The 19,979-nt window shown below is 40.7% G+C and overlaps 1 protein-coding gene across 1 annotated transcript in view; it reads right to left on the bottom strand.

The window, feature by feature from the left end:
• LEPR (leptin receptor) overlaps positions 1–10,125 on the bottom strand; it is a 69,254-nt gene extending 59,129 nt beyond the window's left edge. The window contains exon 1 of the mRNA XM_042461176.1: positions 10,022–10,125. The gene's annotated coding sequence lies outside the window, so the exon portion shown is untranslated. The remainder of the gene's footprint in view (positions 1–10,021) is intronic.
• Between the last annotated feature and the right edge of the window lie 9,854 nt (positions 10,126–19,979).

Below are 19,979 nucleotides of genomic sequence, written 5' to 3'. Positions count from 1 at the left end.
TTGTCTGCATATCTTAGCTTGATGATGTCCCTTCCTCCAGTCTTCACTTCCCCTGTCTCTGAATTTCACATTATAATTTTCACACTATATTTTTTGCATACATGTTAAATAAATAAGGTAATAGTATGCAGCCTTGCTTGACCCCTTTACTGACTGGGAACCATTCTGTTTCTCTGTATTCAGTTCTGACAGCAGCCTCTTGACCTGAGTACAGGTTACACACCAGGACTATAAAATGTAGTAGCACTCCCACTTCTCTGAGACCATTCCATAGCTTTCTGTGATCTATGCAGGGGCTTTGCTGTAGTCAATAAAGCACATGCCAATTTTCTTTTGCCATTACCTGGTGCACTCCATTATTCATTGTGCATTTGGAATGTGGTCCCTAGCACCTCTTACTTTCCTGAATCCAGTTTGTACCACTGTGATTTCTCTCTCCACATATGCAGGAATCTTTGCTGCAGAATTTTGTGCATGACTTTACTTGCATGGGAAATTAATGCAATTGTTCTGTAGTTACTGCAGCCTTTGTGTCTCCTTTTTTGTGGATGAGAATACATATTAATCACTTCCAGTCTGTGGGCCACTGCTTTGCCTTCCAGATTTGTTGGCATATTTTAATTAGAACTGTACTTGATTCTGTCTCTTTTAGCAGTGCGATCGGTATATCATCTGTTCCTGATGATTTATTCTTCCTAAATGCTTTGAATGTAGCTTTTACTGCACTTTCTAGAATTTGAAGTTCATTTTCATAGTGTCAATCATCATTTCACATTTTTATATAGCTCTTCTGTATATTGTCACCATCATTTTTTTTCCCACTGTGGTCATGGATTTTGTTTCTCTTTTGATCGTAGAGCATCCCCATCCTTGGTTTAAATTTCTCTTTGAGTTCCCAGTTCTTGTGAAAGAGGTTGCTTGTTCTTCTTTTTTGTTGTCAGCTTCTATTTCTTTGCATTGGTTGTTTTAGATATGCAGTATTAAGCCCGGTTGACTGAGAATCAGAAGAACTATGGACAGAAGTCAGGGACATAGTGAAAGAGGAATGCAGAAAGATGATATCAGTGACCAAAAATAAGAGAAGAAACAATGGTTCAAGAACTCAAAGGAAAATGAGAAGCCATACAAAAAGAAGACAAGAACAAAATCATAACCATGAATGCTACTGTCCAACGGTTAGCATGCAAGGATAAACAGAAATACTACAACAACCAATGCAAAGAAATAGAAAACAACAACAAAAAAAGAACAACAGACCTCACCCACAAGATGAATATAAATACAAAACTGCAAACAATAAAATGTAAAAGTTACAGGACTAGTGTGCATCCATTGGTTCCAGTGACAAACTGACAATGAAACTATAACTTCAATTCTCTTCCATTTATCTACGAACACCAAAAGCTTATGAAATGCAAAAACATCAACAGCTGTTCATGTTACTTAACATGAAATGGGAACCTAGCACCCAAACTATATTTAAAAATAAATATTATGCTGCAACTGCTTTTGAATATTAAATAGATGACTCTGAAGAATAAAATCCTACTAGAGTAAATATGGATATACTTGACATGTCTCCTGTTTTCAAAACTCTCAGCTGTATGCATCTCCTATTGATTTCATTGGAACTGGGATTAACCACAGATTTCTTTCTAAAAAAATAGCTGCTCCATTTTATTAATTTCCTTTTCTTTTTATCTGAGATGTGGCAGAACATTTTTTAAAAAAGTATTCTGAAATAGTGAAGGGCCTCAGAAATCCACAGTTTAAAAACAAAACAAGCAAATCTTATTCTCCTGGTAATAATTATACAGGTACAGACACTCCTCCGTTTTTGCGGTGGATCCATTCCGGAACACACACACACGAAAATGGAAACTCTCATATATTCAAGCCCCATTGACTTGAATGGCTGCATGCTCCTGGGCGCATGCACCATTTTAGCCAATGGGGCTCGCCCCTCCATGAGTAATCGAGACCACAAACTTCAAGTCTTCAAAAACAGAGAGGCGACTGTATATCTTATTTTAGTGGGTCTCATACCTTAGTAAGCAGTGCAGCTTTAGCCTTTCAGGACTCATCCACCACTGTGTGATTGTCTCAGTATCAAGCCAAAACTGGATGAACTGGAACAATATATTACAAACTCTGAAACACAGCAGAACTGCATCTTTGGAAATGAAGTACAGTCCTCCCTCTGTTCTTGTGGTCTTCAGACTCACGTCCCTCGCTTATGCGCAAGGGATGAAAGGAGGGAGAATGAATGGGGTGTGTGCCCGCAGCCCGTGCTTGCACACCCCCACACCTATATTCAAGCTGCTCCACACACTCACACAGTAGCAGTATTGCAGAAGCATGGCATTTAGATGCCACATGCCACTGAACTCCAGAAAAACCACTGCTACCACAACAAAGGCACCCTTTTCCTGGTGCAAAAAGGAGCAGCTTTCTGCTGCTTCTTTTTGTGCCAGGAAAATGCCAGGTTGGGCATTTTGTATTGAAGGTGAAATGTATTGAAGGTGAAAATGTTCAGATGTGGCAGTGGTTGCAGAAGCCTAAATTGGCTACAGCTAGAATCCAGAGCAGCAGCCGGATGCTCAAGGTCAACCGAGCTGGACTAAATGTAAATATGCTATGTCTTCAGTCTGAAGAGAGATTGGTGTCTATGGTGCATAGCAACTTGTATAGGAAGACACTGGGCTTAGTGGCCGCCTCATGGTAATTCTGTATATAAGCAAAAACGCTGTGCAGTGGGATTGTGGGAGTTTGAGATAGTGTGGTATGTCGGTTGGCAAGAGTTTTTGTTTAGTGGTGATTAGCTCGTGTTATTTGAAACAAAGTAATAAAGCCCTCTTAGGAGTGTACTGCTGGGGAGTGATTCTTTGATCTAGCAGCTGTTTCTCCAGACACTCTTCCAAGCAAGCCGAAAGCTTGTGTTTGGAGCTTCACTCTGTTCCTGTGTTGGAGAGAAAACCGATGTCTTCATCCATTTGCTACCAAACCAGAATCACTGGCAAGATTCATTACCCAAATATCAACAAGCGTGTGGTTGCTGTAACCCCAACCTGGCACCCAAAAGGGTGATGTTAAGCCACCCCTTTACTGCCATCTGTTTTTGGCTTAAGTCACAGAATATGAAACTATTTTTTCTTATTTTTTTCTGTTTTTTTTACTTTTTTGATAAGAGTTTGATCTTTTGTGGGCTATCTGAAATGGTAATCCATAATGTCAGAAGGTTTTTGTTTTTTTGTATAATGCCTAATCTGAAATATTTCTTTTTTAACTGTAATGTAGATACTATACAAAAAATTAGTCTGACATTATGGATTACCATTTCAGATATCCCACAAAGGACAAAGTGCAAACTCTTGCCAAAAAAAAGAAGGGGGGGCATGAAATTCAACAGACCGAAAGAGTACTGTTTACTGAATATTTGTTCTCAAGACAGACATTTCAGTTTCCCAACAGTCTTAAGAGGAAAAGTCAATAGAGCACATAAAGGTTCCATTTTGACATGCTTCTATAATTGTTCTGACAGCTAGGAAGAAGCTCCTCACTTTCAGGTCATTTGCTTTCTCAAGAATCATTGTCTATGGCTCAGTGGAGAGTACCAAAAAAATAAAAAACCTTTCACTCCTTTATTCCACTCCCACAACCCCTCAAACATCACCTTTGTTAAGTTTCATTTGTATACAAAGAAAAACAACTCAATGATTTTGAAAAAATGTTATCACTGAAATAATTCAGTTTTTTTGTTAAAAAAAGAACACTACTCAGATATGAATGCCTCCCAGCACAAGGATGACATCATGACACTTAGGTAAATGACACAATTAATACTGGAATCATTTGTCAAATTGATTCCAATGCACAATTTTCACTTTCTCAGATTCTTTGGCCTCTAAGCAAAAAGGGTTTACTCAAGATTTACTAAGCTAAAGAAATGAAAGTGCCACTACATTTGGTAGTTCTGATGAGCAATCTGTACTTAGGACAAGAAACTGTTAGTAAAACAGTGTCTGGAGAAACAGAATGGTTTCCAGTTGGCAAAGGCATTCTATCACCATATTTGTTCAGTTTGCATGCAGAAAATATCACATGAAGAACAGGTTTAGACTCAGAAGAAGAAGGAGTGAAGATAGAAGGAAATAACATCAACTATCTAAGATAGGCGGATGACACCATACTTTTAGTGGAAAATATCAAGAAACGTAGAACTATTACTAAGGAGAGTTAAAGAAGAAAGTGCAAGAACAAGATTACTGCTGAACATAAAAAACACAAAAAATGACCACAGAGGATCTACATAAATTCAACCTAGATAATGAGGAATTTGAAATAGTCAAATATTTCCTATACCTTGTATCAAACATTGATCAGAATGGAGACTGCAATCATGAAATAGGAAGGGGACTAGGAATGGGAAGGGCAGCTATGAAAAAGCAAGACAAAATCCTAAAGGGTAAAGACATAACGCTGAGCACAAAAGTTAGAATCATCCAAGCCATTGTATTCTCATTACCATGTATGGATGTTAGAGCTGGACAGCAAAGAAAGCAAACAGGAAGAAAATCAACTCATTTGAGATGTGGTACTGGAGGAGAGTGCTGAGCATACTGTGGACATCCAAAAAGACAAACAAATTGGTCCTTGAACAGATCAAGCCTGAACTCTCCCTGGAAGCCAAGAGGGCAAAACAGAGGCTGTCGTATTTTGGCCATATCATGAGAAGGCATGACTCATTAGAAAAGACAGTAATGCTAGGAAAGTTAGCAAAGGTAATGGGAAAACAGGAAGAGTGCATGCCAGATGGCTGGCGTCAATCGGGCAGGGAATTGGCCTAAATCTGCAGGACCTAAGAAGAGCAGTGGAGGATTGGGGGGAGGGTCTTGGAGATGTACCATGAGTCAGAGTTGACTTCAGGGCAGTTAACAACACTACGGACTTTTTCACACGTGGACCTATGTGCTTCCATCCCAAAAATGGTTAAAGTGCTGGCATCCCAGAAAAGCAAGCCCATTTGCTAATGGTTATCACACACAGAGCACAACAAGGGGTTCAAAGCACATTACTTAGGGTCCAAGTCAAATTTGGGTATCAAACGGAGGACAACAAATGCCCATTGCTGGCTTAGAAATACCTTTTCTGTGCATGCTCCAAACTGTCAGTTCCACAAGTGCATACACACCCACAAGCTCCAGGGAGGGAAGAAAAACGGGGAGGAAAAAACTCTTTGCCCCAGAAGCCCCAGAAACTATGTCTGAGAAAGGCAGAATGAGGTTTCCCTTGGCAAACTCCATAAAACCACAAAAACACACACACACACAAGAGAGAAAGAGGAGGAGGCTGCCCTCGAAACCTGCCTGATTCCAGTGAGGGCTGATACTCCCAGATGAACTTCTTTTGCAGGACATGTCCTCCATTTCTCCCTCCTGTCCAGGAGGAATGCCAAAACATCTTCTCCCTCTGCCTTTTCTCACTAGCTGTTTCCCTAATTAGAACCTGCAGAAGGAAGGAGAGCAGCCAGGCGAGGATAAAGAGGGGAGTGTGTGTGTATCCCTTAAGAACAAGCCTCTCTCTGGCACGGCAAGGGACCCTGGGAAATCTGGGAACAGGGGGCATCTGGAGGCTTGGTTTTCAGAAGGTTGCCATTACATGAAGAGAGCCAAATCGCAAATGAAGTGGCCATGCAAATATGGTAGTTTTGCGAATTTGCTTATTTCCTGATTCACCTCACATTCTGTCTGGAGTCTGTCCTGTTTGTGCGCAGCGTCATGTGAAAAGCAGCTGTGAACTTGTTCCTAATGCCCTGGATGACCCTGCATTGGGACCACTTTAACTTTCCAATTTTCCCTGTGTGATAAAGTCCTAAAGGATTTGTATCAAGTAAAAGTATTAAAAGATTATTGGCCAGTCATCTAGGTGGATTATTGGCTAGTTTTAGCTACAGCTAAAATGCCATATGTTTTCTTGATATATGCAGTAACTATATACAGCAACCTTTCTAGCAGTGACTAACCTGTTGCTAATGTTGTGGAAGTTATGTTATGAATACAGTTGGCCTTTCTTATACACTGGTTTTTTATACACGGATTCAAGCATCCACGGTTTGAAAATGGTCAAAAAAATATAAATTTCAAATATCAAACCTTGATTTTCCATTTTTTATAAGGGACACCATTTAGCTATGTCATTATATTTAATGGGACTTGAGCATACATGGATTTTGTTATACACGGGGGATCTTGGAACCGAACCCCAGAGTATAGCAAGGGTCCACTGTATTGCTCTTTCTGTTATTACAGTTGGCCCTCCGTATCCACTGATTCCTTATCCACAGATTCAATCATCCACAGCTTTAAAATAACTAACAAATATATAAATTTCAAAAAGCAAACCTTGATTCCCCCCCCTTTTATGTAAGTGACATCATTTTACTATGCTATTATGTTTAATGGAACTTGAGTATCCATGGGGGGGGGGGCTGAAACCAAACGCCAGCAAATACCAAGGGCCCACTGTACTTATAATCAATTCAAAATTAACTTAAACCAGTAAATGAGGAATGCATATAAAAATGTCTGCAAAATCTCCAGCCATTATTTCATCTTTTTTCATCTCTTGATTTCTGTGTTATACCTCAATCTCCTCATTCTGTCCAAGTCTAAGGTACAAAAACAATGTTAGATACATCTAAGAGCCTAGGCATCCACAATGGATGTGTTTTATTCTTCTGAACACAGAAAACTGTTTTGCAACTCCTGTCAGTTTCAAACATGGTCTGCCTATGGCAGTGGTTCTCAAACTGTGGGGCAGGAACCGGGAGGGGGGGACATGAGTTGCTCAAGGGAGATACAAGGCTTGGAAGCCCTGGTTGTGCCTCCTCTTCCTCCTTCCAAACTTTTTCTGTCATGCCAGGGAAGAGAAAGGCAAGGAGGATACTTGGAGAGGGAGGCTTATTTCCATATAAAATATTAAAATATAAATATACATGAATGTGTACACACACTAAACAAAAAAAATATTTTGATTCACATATTATGTTGTGGGGGGGCTGAAAGGTTTGCGAACCACTGGCCTATGGGATTCTGCTGTTTAAGAAATAAAATTTAAAGCTTGCTTGGATATGCATAATTGAATCTCAATATCATGGTTAAGTTCAATTTAGTTCAAAATTATTTGTCTCTCTTGGAAATTTGCTTTCTGGTAGTATCTGTTATTATTGCTTCCTCCTTTTTTCCCTCCAGCCTTGTTAAGTGCCCAACCAAACACACATGTTTAGAAACCAATTGTCTTGTGATGATTTGCTATCCTGCTCCCCTTTCTTATGCATTACACCTGTTCAGTTCTAAAAAAGTTTAGCAGGCAAATTTGTCTTGTTTAAATTGGTAGTTACAGGCACCATAGCCAGGATTCAAAGAGTTGTGAAGCAAATAAAAGGAGGCTTTAGAATATGTTGGGGGTCTGGGGCTACACACACACCACTAAGCTGATTTTGAAATCCTCAACCTCTCCAGACTCTTCAGGCCACCATTTTTACTGGCCAAAAAAAGGTGGACTGCCTCTCCTTGAAACCTCTAGGGGAAACAATTCCTCTTTAAAATAGGTTCCAAGTCTTTCCTGTCCTGTTTCAACATTTTTTAAAAAAATATATCAATTTCTAGGGAATTTGTGTGGCATTTGGGGCATTTTGGGTAGAGTTTGTGGACTATGGTGTATCCAGGAGCAGCAAATTGGCCAGCTATGTAAGTGTTGAGTAGCCTGAGCTGTCAAGTCCTGAACTGATCCACACTTAATGACAAGAGAACCATCACTCTGCAAATCCTCAGCAACAAATCCAACCCCACTAACTAACATAGGATCTTGTTACATAGGTGCTACACCAACTGAACCCCTTATCTACCCCAAGTAGACAACACAAGATGTAATTCATCTAGACTAGCTCCAAAAGGAAGCCTTAAGAATGATGGAATTCACTGTTACCATTAAACAGAGAGACATGCAGTGGTCCAGACTGGACCCTACACACTTAACAAGAACATTTGACCCAAGCTAGAGTAGACCCATTGAGTGAATGGATCTTGTTCAGTCAAGAATGATAGAAGTTTCATTGATTCAATGGCTTGACTGTAGCTGGGACTAAAAATTGGATTTAGCCTTTAATACAGCATCCAACTAAAGAAACATTGTCTGTAAAGACCATGCAACTACTGATGTTTGTGAGCATTGTCAGAGATGTTACTTCACCTGCAAATAATCCACAAACAATTTACACTCAGGCACTTGATCAACTGAGCTAAAGTGGTTGAACAACACTCTAGCAGCACTCAAAGCACCTGAACAGCCTCTTTTGCTTCTGTGTACATTTAAGCATTGTTAATTGGAAGGGAAAACAAGAAAATAGGGTTGCAAATGAGCTCTGCAGCCAGCCTCTAATTTGGTCTGAGAGCGTCTAGCTTCACATCTCCACAAGGATGTTCACCAAGTGGCCTTGGCCAAGTCACTCTTGGGTCCAACTTTTGATTCTTAGGCGGGTTACAGACTGCCAAAAAATACGTAGTGACTACGTATTAGGGTTAGGAAGGTGCGGTGCTTCCGCACCCCCCTAACCCTAATACGTAGTCACTACGTATTTTTCGGCGGCAGCCGTTCCAGACGGCCACCGCCATGTTTACGTCTTGGACATATAGCATCCAGATGTGTCGCGGTGCCTATGACATCGCGAGTGCGCCAGTGGCGCCTCGTGGCATCATAGCTGCGCCGCGGAAAGAAGCACCATTTTGGAGCTTCTTTTTTGCTCCGTAACGGAGCCGCGCAGTTTGGCTGCAGCGGCTCCCTCACTGAGCAAACAGCAGCAGAGGCAGATCACCGCAAAGCGGTGGTTTATAACCCACCTAAGTGACAGGATTTAAAAACATGAGGGAGGAGGGAGGGAGCTCTCTGAAGTACACCTCGCCTTCTGTATCCATGAATTCTTTATCCACTTGTTCTTTATCCATAGATTCAAGCATCCACAGCTTGAAAATGTCCATATGTGTGTGTGGGGGTGGGGGTGTATATACACAAACACACACACACACGCGCACACACACACATATATATATGCACATTCAAAGCAAAGCTTGATTTTGCCATTTGATAGAAGGGACACCACTTTATTATGCCATGGGACTGGAGCATCCATGGAATTTGGTATACCAAACCCCAGAGGATTATTATTATTATTATTATTACTATTATTAAGTTTATTTATTTATAAAGCACCAAAAATTTGCACGGTGCTGTCCTATATAGTAAGTAGCAAAATGCAAATAAAAGCCTGTGGTACAATCTAAAAACTAAAGGAAGAATTTATAGAATAAACAGTATATTATTTTTAAAAATAACTGTAAAGAATAAGCTGTCAAAGGGTAGGCATCCATACAGGTTGCCAGCCTCCAAAATCAGATTAGAGATTGGGAAGCTTCCCTAAACCAAGGATAGGGAGGGCTCCCTGTCAAAACAAAGCAACTGTGACACATGCATAAATAGACCAAGAGCATTGGAGGCATTCCCTCAGCATCACAGGACATGCAACCAACAGAGCAGGAGGAGAAGCCTAAGGGAGAAGGAAGGCTGCTTGCTAGGCTGAGGGTGATCTTCCCTCCAGACCCTCTCCCTGGGGACCATTAGCACTACTTTACAACTTTCCCAAACTCGCCGGCATTTGCAGCAGGGAGAGCATTCAGGGAGGGCACCTTGCTGCCTCTTTCTCTCTTGGCCAAAAAAAAAAAAACCACCCCCAAAGGAGCTCATGGATGCTGAGGTGCCACAACCAGCTCCACATAGCACTGAGCCATGGCACTTAAAGCGGCCTGAAAGCGGGCTAGCTGTGTAGTGCGGATGCAGTTCCTCCTCCTCAGCCCCACCGCCATCCAATGCCACTCGCTGCCCAGAAGGGAGCCTCAGTCCTGCAGGAAGGAGGGAGACAAGGAGGGAGGCGGGAAAAAGAGAGAGGGAGACCAGAGGACACACGTACCTTCTGCCGCCAGGGCCAGGGAAGAGTGTCTCACGAGGGCCGCTCTTCCACGGAGGGGATGAAGGAGGCAGGCGGAGGGAGGGAGGCAGGGAGAGGGGCAGGCTCAGCCCTCCTCCCCCTCCTCCTTTTTCTTCTCCTCTTTCTCCTCCTCCTTTTTCTTCTCTTCCTTCTCCTCTCTTCTTTTTCTCCTTCTCCTCCTTTCCCTCCTTTCCCCTCTCCTCTACCTGCCCTGGCTCTCACCCAACTGGAAGGGGCTGCAGGGCTGCTCCCCCTCGGCCTCTTCCCTCCGGCCTGGAGCCCCCCCCCCCCGGCAGAAAGAGAGACAGAGAGGGAGCCTCCAGAGCCAGCAGCAGCAGCAGCAGCAGACGGGAGAGAAGGCTCCTGCTCCTCTCTTGCTACCTGGAGGAGGAAGGTTGGCCAAGGGCTGAGGGAGCCTCACGTGGCGCTTGCTTCCCTCCACACCTTGCCCTCTGAGGCTGCATCCCCACTGGAGAAATAACCCGGTTTGGCACCGCTTTAACACTGTCTCTGGCTCAAGGCTATGGAATTCTGGGAGTTGGAGCCTATGCACCCGGAGCCACAGATTGACTCCTTTCATTTCATCCCTATCCCGCCTTTCTCCCCAGAGGCAGCTGACAGAGAAAACCTTTACAGTTATTATAACATTCAGATAATTAAAATGTGTGTGTGTTTATATCACACGAGACACACACACAATATGAAATATAATTTAAGATCACATAAAACATACTCGTGTCAAAGGCAAGACCAAAACAGACCAAAAAACCCACCTGCTGTATAAAACCACCTTGCTCTGCATTATGCACAGATCATGGGTCCTCGCCACAAAATGGAGGGCCTTCAAGAGAGAGGGGAAAAATAATGTTGACTTTGTTGGCTTCCAAGTGGTTTTGGACTTATGGTCATCCTAACAAGGGGTTTTCTTGACAAGTTTCTTGGGGGGGGGGGGGTTACCATACACAAACATGCCACTTCACATACTGTTGAGACTAACTGAAAGGAAGAAGTTGGAAGTATGAGCTTTCGTAGACTTAAGTACTTCCTCAGAGGTACATACACCTGAGGAAGTAGAATTCAGTCTAGGCAGTTCATGACACGCAGGAGATCGGGAGTTTATCCTGTGAATATCCTGGGGAAATCGTGTAATTATACAAAACAATTTCACACAACGTCACACAAAACCCGCCATTAAAGTGGTCACAAAGAAGCATTAACACACATCTTTTTACTTTTGGGATTTCAGTGACAATGCATTTCCGATATCGCTTTATGCGCACAATTGCATGTGATAATCATTGCGCAACTACTTGCCATTTTCACTTTATTTGCAGGATGTTTTAAATGTGCTTTAATCTCCCTTTAATGCCAAAATTAGCCCCAGTGTGATAAACTCCTGGACTTGGCTGAAGCCATTCAGAAACAATAGTTTGTTTGACTAGGATGGCAACAGGAATATTAATGGGGAGGAAAGGTGGGAGGAGGATTGCCTCGTGACTTCCCTGTCACAAAATTTCAGACATCATGGGTTCTGTTTAATGGTGTCATTTTAATGGTGAGCAGAGCTTCAGTTCATGTGCCACTTTGTTTCTTCTTCCTAGCTAGTGAGGCAAAGCAGCCCCAATTCATGCCTCATGTGCTACTCTCTCAGTCGCCTGAACATCTGAGAGCATGAAGAGCAGGTGCCAGGCACATTAAGAAGGGATGGACCCCAGAGCATTTGGTACACAGCAAAATGGTCTCACAAGAGCAGCCATCTGTTTTGAGTGTGGCTGAGCCTAGCTTTTCCTGCTCTCTGAAATACCAGTTACTAAAAGAGGGGCATATAAGGCTTCTTCTCATCATATTTGAGGTGGGTTTTCTATGCACCTGTCTCATATGTACAGGCCAGTCTTTAGATGTTGGTGTCTGCAATACCTGGCAGCCCTAGTAACAATATCTCTTTCCACTGCTATTCACACATGCCCTCTGTGTGTGTGTGTGTTGTGTGCCTTCAAGTCATTTCTAACTTATGGCAACCCTAAGCTAAGCCTATTATAGGGTTTTCTTCGCAGGTTTCATCAGAGGGGGGTTGCTATTGCCATCCTCCATGGCTGAGAGAGTGTGACCTGCCCAAGGGTTTTCATGTCTGAGCATGATCTCCAAAGTCATAGTCCAATGCTCAAACCATGACACCATACTGGCTCTACATCCTACAAATTCTGAGAAGCCCAAAGCTGTCCCTACCACTAGACAAAGGAGGTACCTTTCTCAGTAGCAAATGTTAGAAGGTGGCAAACAGTGGTAAAGTACTAGAGAGCAGAGCTGCCTTATGTCCACTATCAGCCTTCTGCCCTCAAGTGTGCTCTTTAAAAAAAAACATGCATACATATTAAAATATCAAGTTTTTAATACTTGGTTATGATAAAACTATAAGAAAATTTAACAGTCACTTCAATCCTTGGCATAATGTGTGGAGTAGGTTCCAACAATCTGTCTGGACTCTGGTTGGCCTATGTATATAGAACAGTGTAGCGTTACCCTGAGGGACACAGTGGCTTAGCGCTTAAGACTTTGACTGATGATCGCAAGGTTGGCAGATCGGCAATTGGAGATCCAAATGTTGTGTGAGGTCCTGTCACTAAGCCCAGCTTCTGCTAACCTAGCAGTTCAAAAGCATGTAAAAGTGCAAGTAGATAAATAGGTACCTCTTTGGTGGAAAGGTAACAGCATTCTGTGCAGTCATGCTGGCCCCATGATCATAGCACTGTCTTTGACAACATTGGCTCTTCAGCTTAGTAATGAAGATGACCACTGCCCCTTGCACTTGGATACAACTTGACAACCTTATCAAAGGAGAAACCTTTACCTGGGTAGTGTTACCCTGAGAAATTTTTATAGAAGGGATAGCACAGATTTGAGTTCCACATTCTCAAAAAGAGAAAAATAGATTGTGTGGAATTGGTTTTCTCCCCCTCCTGCATAGTGTATGATTTGTAGTATAGCAGACTTTCTTTTCAGATTCGTGGCATAGCATGCCATTTAAATCAGTTGGAAGTTGATTATTTTACATATTATTCTTTTAAATGTGATCACAGCTAAACTTTCTCTGAACTTTGTGAGTTTAGTTTTGGATTCATTTGAACCAATGGCTATACTTCTTTTGATACTGGTAGGTCAGTATTGCTTTCTGTTTTTCCTACTGCTTTAGAAATGATAAGTAAGAATCACACTAGAGATGCACATAACCAGTTCTAGTAAGAAAATGTTGTATACAGCCATTACATATTAATGAGCAATGATGGGAAATGATTTTGCCTCAGCTCTTTGTACCACTAACTATTAATTATCTGCAGTTGTTATTTAAGTTGATTGTTTTACCAGAGATTTAACAGCTCAGCTACATTAGTTTGCATTCATGTGCTAATAAAATAACTGAAATAATATTTGTTTTGGTTGCTGCTTTCATTGGGGCAAACATTTATATCATATATTTTATATTAATGTGTTGTGGATACCCAAGTCACATGGCACATTTCATCTCAATTTGAACAATGCATAGTAATATGAAAATAAGATTGCACAGCTGTTTAAATATTCTGTTTTGAAAGCAGTCATATTAATTTGAAATATTAATTAAGAAATAAAATAAAACTCATCCAGATTTTATTTCCAAAATTTTAAGTACATTATATATCCAATTTTCAAAAGCCATAAAGACAACAATCAAATTGAGGATTTAGAAATTAATTAATTTAATGGCAGAAAATATTAATATCATCATTTTTATTTATACCCTGCCTTTGCCCCAAAACCATGCTCAAGGTGGCTTATAATTTAAAATGTACAACATGACTAAAAATATACAAAAGATCAGAAGATCAACATTAAAATATAACTCAGCTATTGTGTGTGTGTCTCTCTCTCTGTGTGGGCCTGTATCTTTAGGGTGCTGTCAGCTTATGGCAACTCCCTGAGTTTCACGGGGTTTTCTCAGGCAAGGAATACTTAAAAGGTCAGTCCCATCTTCTGAAATACATATAGCCTACTGCACCTGGTATTCATTGGTGGTTTTATCATTTATTTTCATTTATCTCTCATTTATAATATCAAGTCAATGTCAAAAGGGATGTTTGAGAGCACATAGCTGCGAGGATACCCCCAGTGAGGGAAAATAGCCTTAGCGGATAAGGAGATCTGGGACCATATTTGGGGGTCGAGGAGGCTCAGCATGGAGAAAGCGCCAGAGCACATAGCCAAGGATAAACTGATCAGAATTTGCATAATCCCTTCACTGATAGGAGTGATGGTGGATAATGGACTTTGTGTTTACAATGAACAGAAATCCAAAAATACTTTCCTCTGGAAGCAGTACTCCATTGTTCAGAGACATTTGTACTGATTGTCCAGCCTTTCGCTGGTTTCCTTATCATTTTTTCTCCTTAAAACACCACTTTAATCCCGAATTCTGCCCCTGGATAGGTTTTGCCCTACAAATATGCCAGCTTGGGCATTAATAATTCGGTCACACTTAAGGTCAGACAGACTCTTTGTCCATATCTTGCTTGACTTCTCAGCACTGCTAGCTGTGCCACAATCCTCAGGCAATTTGCTGAACCACTTCCTTCTTACTATGTCCCCCAATAGGAGATTCACATCTGGTATTGGTATGGTATCCCCTGCCCCCCGCAAACCTTTAAGTCACTGTCCACTACCACTTTTCATTTTGTCAGTTTTTGAATGTGTGCATGATTGAGTGTCCTTGTGTGAATAGTGATTCTCTGTTATTCAAAAATAAAACTATTTTGGAACTTGTACTCTGGAGTTCTGTTTCTCAGAACCAGTATACACAGGCTTGATCCCCACTTTAAGTTACCCAAGCCCTGTCAACTGCTTCTAAATCAAGCTAATAAAACTCCCTCATTGAATACTAATTGGGACTCTGGCATTTTGGGTAACACTTTTAAGAACTAACTAGGGCCGACCCTGCTTAGCTTCCAAAATCAGATGGGATCTGGTGCTTTTAGGATATTTACCAACTCAGCTGTTAGCAATATTAAAATAATTTAAAGCATTCAATTAAAAATAATAAAAGGGAAACCTGGGTTTGAATTCCTGCTCAGCCATGGAAACTCACGGGTTGACCTTGGACCTTAAGACAATGTCTTAATGTCAGTGGAAAGCAAAGGCACACCCCCCCCAAACAAATCTTTACAGTCAAACCCTATGGTAGGTTCACATTAGAGTTGCCACAAGCTGAAAACAATTTCAACAGCAAAAGTTTTAAAACAGTACAATTAAAACAATATAATTAAACAATTAAAACAACTCACCTTGTTAAAAACCCTTCCTTTTAAAACAATCAGTTCTAAAAGCCTCTCACATTTATTTATTTTTTTATCTTTGCCTGCCAACAGAAGGATGTCAAATAGGGGACCATTCCTGCCTCACTGGAAAATATTCTAGAGTACAGGCACAGCCATTGAGAAGACTCTCATGTTTCTACCAGCCACGCCTACGAAAGTGGTAGGAGCGAAAGAAAGGGCCATCATGAGGTCTCAGAGCATGTGGAGACTCACATAGGAAGATAAGGTCTGCCAAATTGCCTGAACTGAGTATAGCCTGGACCATATAAGGCTTTATAGCTAATAAAACACAGTAACTATGTCCAGAGGCATCACTAGGGGAGTGCTGAGGGTACGGAACTCACCAGGTGATATTCTAAGGGGAGTGTGATACCACTGCTTCTCAAACACCTACCATTTAGCAGAAACCGGCTGCAGCATTCATCTGCTTCCCTTTAAAATGCTTTAAGAGATGGTGGGAGTGGAGTGATGCTCAGTGTGAGAAGAAAGGAGAGGACCTAGAATTTTTTAAATTAAAATTTCAAATTTTAATTTTTTAAAAAAGAAATTTTAATTTTTAATTGTTTTTAAAAAAACTACATTTTAACTAAATATTCACTATGCATATGTAAAAACATGTAGGTTGTGCATATGATATTGTAATTTGAAGTCATAATTTTAATTTTGCTTGTTATGTCACAACTATTAGCATTACATTCAGTGGTATATTAGTGCAAAAAAGCATTACTAAGGATTCTGTATGGCTGATGGGGGGGGGCAGTTACACCAACCCTAGTGACACCACTGACTGTGTCTACTTTCTTTACATGCATACTGGATCTTTCACCCTCTGCCCATCCTCCTCCACCAGAATCTAGTTGGAACAATAAATATGGTCTGAATCCATAGCAACATTTGTTAAAAATTGAAAGTGTTTCATTCAAGTATTCCTATTCATGTTTTATAGTGCAATCTGCATTAATAGCCACTTATTAAAAAAACTCCAGTCTAACAGGAAAAAAAATAAGAAATCACATCTTTCACATCCAGTCTGTTTATAGTGTGATTCAGTATTCCCACTAGAATGTGTTTTTCAAAGATTCCTATTTTTCATAACACAAAAAATACAGAAAGAGAGAAATGTAAATGAAGTAATGTTTTATCACTAAAGCAACCTCAATACCAAACCATTAGCTGTGTCCTATTAATGAGATAAAGTTGTGCTTGTGTGGCTTATGCACATGTGTGTGTTTTTGAACAGGGTGCAAAGAGTGATTCCCTGGTCCTTTGCAGGGACGTAGCTAGGATTTTAGGAAGGGGGGGGGGGTCCAGACTAAGTGCCACCACTTAGGCTTGGGTGCGGTGGCGCAGCAGCACACACCATTCATTTTTCTAATGGAAGGGGGGGGGTCCGGACCCCAAGAACCCCCCCCCCTTGGCTACGTCCCTGTCCTTTGTGCTCTAGCCAAAACATCCCCTCCAGAAGCTGTAAAGAAAGACCTTCTGTTTTTCAATGGAGAAAGTGGGGGGGAGGCGACTCAGATGATGAAGATGCAGCATCTCTGGACCAGATATTATTTTAATATGCAGCTGGCACATCTTAGGCAGCAGGAAAACAAATATATATATTAGAAAAAAGGGGAGTATGTGTGGACAAGGTCATTTCTTAGAACAAATAGATAAGCCAAGAACATTTGATTCATTCTTACTTGAATTGCCACTTGCTCCCTACATTCAGTAATCAAGAGCTGGATTAGCATGTATCAGTATGAAAACCAAAAGTGCATTCAGACCTCCTTTCCACTTTTGTAAATGTGATATTGGACTTTGTGTGTGATAATAATTTGTGCATTTGCTTGCATTCCCAGGATGCAACCATTTTAATCATTTTCAGGATGGAGATACATTTGACTCTATGTGATAAAGTCTTAAGAAGAAGCTCCAGCAACCCCTTCCAGCTGCCAGCGCAGGGAGAGACAGGCAGATGGTTATGCTCCTGCTTGATGCAGGATCTCAGTCCATGTATGTTTTGAGTTATGTATTTGTACATACTCTATGTACTTTCATTTCTATTTATTTTAATTTTTGAAAGCTTTGTGTACCAATTTCGGTGGGAAAGCAGGATATTAATGCATGAAGTAATACTACTATTAGTTTAAAAAAAACTAATACTAATTAGTAGTAGTAGTAATACCTGAGGAAGAGCAGGAGGAGGACAACAGCAGTAATAAACTACCAATAAAGGACAATGTATGTGCAGTGGGCTGGGAAACCCATTTGTCTGAATGAGATACTTCTTGGAAAAGCATTTGGAGGACTGTCTTAAAAGTGTCATTTGATGCGAGAGTAGTGTGTTACTTTTCTTAACACTGTGTTACACCTATCTATCTTCTTCCACAATTAATATAACAAGGTCCTGTGGGGCCAGTGAAATGAACAGTGGAAAATTTAGTGCCATGTACCATGCTGCAAGTGACAGGACTTTGTCATGCTTCAGATGTTCATCTGCCATAAAATGTATAATAGATTATACATGAAATGGCAGCCTTAGCTCAGTGGGATCAGAGATTATTTCTAAAAAGATAACGCACAGTTCAAGTATACCTGGAATCTATAAGCACCACTCTAATGTCAGAAGTCAATCTATAAACCACAGTTTAAAGTTGCCTAAGCCCAAGAGAGCCAGCATGGTGTAGTGGTTTGAGTGTTGGACTAGGACACTGGGAGACAAGGGTACAAATCCCCTCTTGGCTATGGAAACCTACTGGGTAACCTTGGGCAAGTCACACTCTCTCTCAGCCTAAGAGGAAGGCACTGAACAAATTCCACCAAGAAAGCCCCATGATAGGTTTACTTTAGGATTGCCTTAAGTCAGAAACAACTTGAAAACATACAAAAAGGCCACTTATAACATAATTGAAACAGCATAAAGATAATACCCTATGCCTTTTAAGGAATGTTCACACTGCAAGAGACAATAGATTGGATCCAATGTGGTCATCCTCTTTTGATCATCCACTTTTGGCTACCACATACACTCAGAATGTTGGTGCACTTAAAAGGTCTTCAAATCATTAGATAAAGGTGACCTTGCTCAAGTGCTAGAGCAGTAGCTGGGTGTTGTAATGGGCTGGGATGAGGCGTGGTAACATACATGATGAAGGCCCTATGTGTCCTGGCTCCCAGTCCAGAAACTGAGCAGGCAATCTGTTTTGGATGTGGTTACAGTGTCTTTTTGAAAAAGCAGGTGTGTAGATTTGGAATATTCCTTGGATTCATTTTTGTCATTAGAAGAACAAGCAGACCCAGTATCTTGGAGTGCTTTTGGACTCATCAGCTATGACCATTCATGGCTGGATAATATTTCCATATTAGTTGGTAACTTCCTATCTAGATTACTACAATGGATTTTACATCGGACTGCTCTTGAAAATAATATGAAAGTTGTAGCCAGTCCAAAATGCAAGAGCTGGATTGCTCTCAGAATGTACAGAACCATATTATACTGGTTTTAATTGGAATGCATTGGTTGTTAACAGGCTTTTAGACCAAGTTCAAGGTACTAGTGATAACTTTCAAATTCCTAAGCAATATTGCACCTTGAAATTTGAGAACACACATCTTCCTCTACATAACTTCCCAGTTGGCAGTCATCATCTATCTTCCAATACTGAGATCAATACATATGCAAACTCAGGAAAAGGCCTTCTTAGCAGTAGCAGTCCAATTGTGAAATAATGTTACCCCTGAGATATGGCTGGCTTTGAAGTTGGGATCATTTCAATACCAAGTTTTATAAACAAACATACAAAAACTAGCTGTTCAGTCAGGCATTTTGTCCTAGTTTCACAGCTTGTTTTTTTACATCTGTTGAATTGTGGATTCTCTTTTGATTTTATTCAATTATTTTATATTATTTTGTGTTATTGTCTGTACATTGCCCTGAGGTCTTTAGATACAGGGTTGGACGGACATAAATAAATAAATAAACAAACAAACAAACAAACAAACATTTTCTGTTAAAGTCCCTTTCTCCTCCTGCTTTACTGCCCTCACTGATTCCCAGGTTTATGGCTGGGAACATGTTCATTTTAAAATGCACACACACATGCAGACCCAGATCTGGTTGCTGCCACAGCTATCAACAGAAGACGTAAATATATTAATCTAAGAAAAAAGGCTTTACAGCATTAGTGAGAATTTCCTGGAAAAAGGAGACAATACATAATCACTCACAGCTTTACTCATATGCACATGAAAAAGTTCATTTGCATATATAAATTATCATTTTATATGCATGGGGTTTTCCTCCCAAACTAACAATGTTGAGAGAAACTGTGCTCTCAAAATATTTTAAAGGTCTGTGATCAATTTCTTCTACCCATGCAATGATTTTGTCAATGATTTATTCTGTTAATGAAAATTATTTGTATAACCAATTATCTGTGTGATTTAAATTTTGCTTTAGTGGACTAAAGCATACTGCTTTAGATGATTTGACTAGACCACTGGTTCCCAAACATTGGTCTTCCAGATGTTTTGGACTTCAGCTCCCAGAAATCCTCATTGCTGGCCTAGCTGGCTAGGGCTTCTGGGGGCCCATTCAGACTACACTT

Source organism: Sceloporus undulatus, chromosome 4, assembly GCF_019175285.1.
Source record: "Sceloporus undulatus isolate JIND9_A2432 ecotype Alabama chromosome 4, SceUnd_v1.1, whole genome shotgun sequence".
Lineage (NCBI taxonomy): Eukaryota > Metazoa > Chordata > Lepidosauria > Squamata > Phrynosomatidae > Sceloporus > Sceloporus undulatus.
This window is presented reverse-complemented; position numbering and strand designations above follow the sequence as displayed.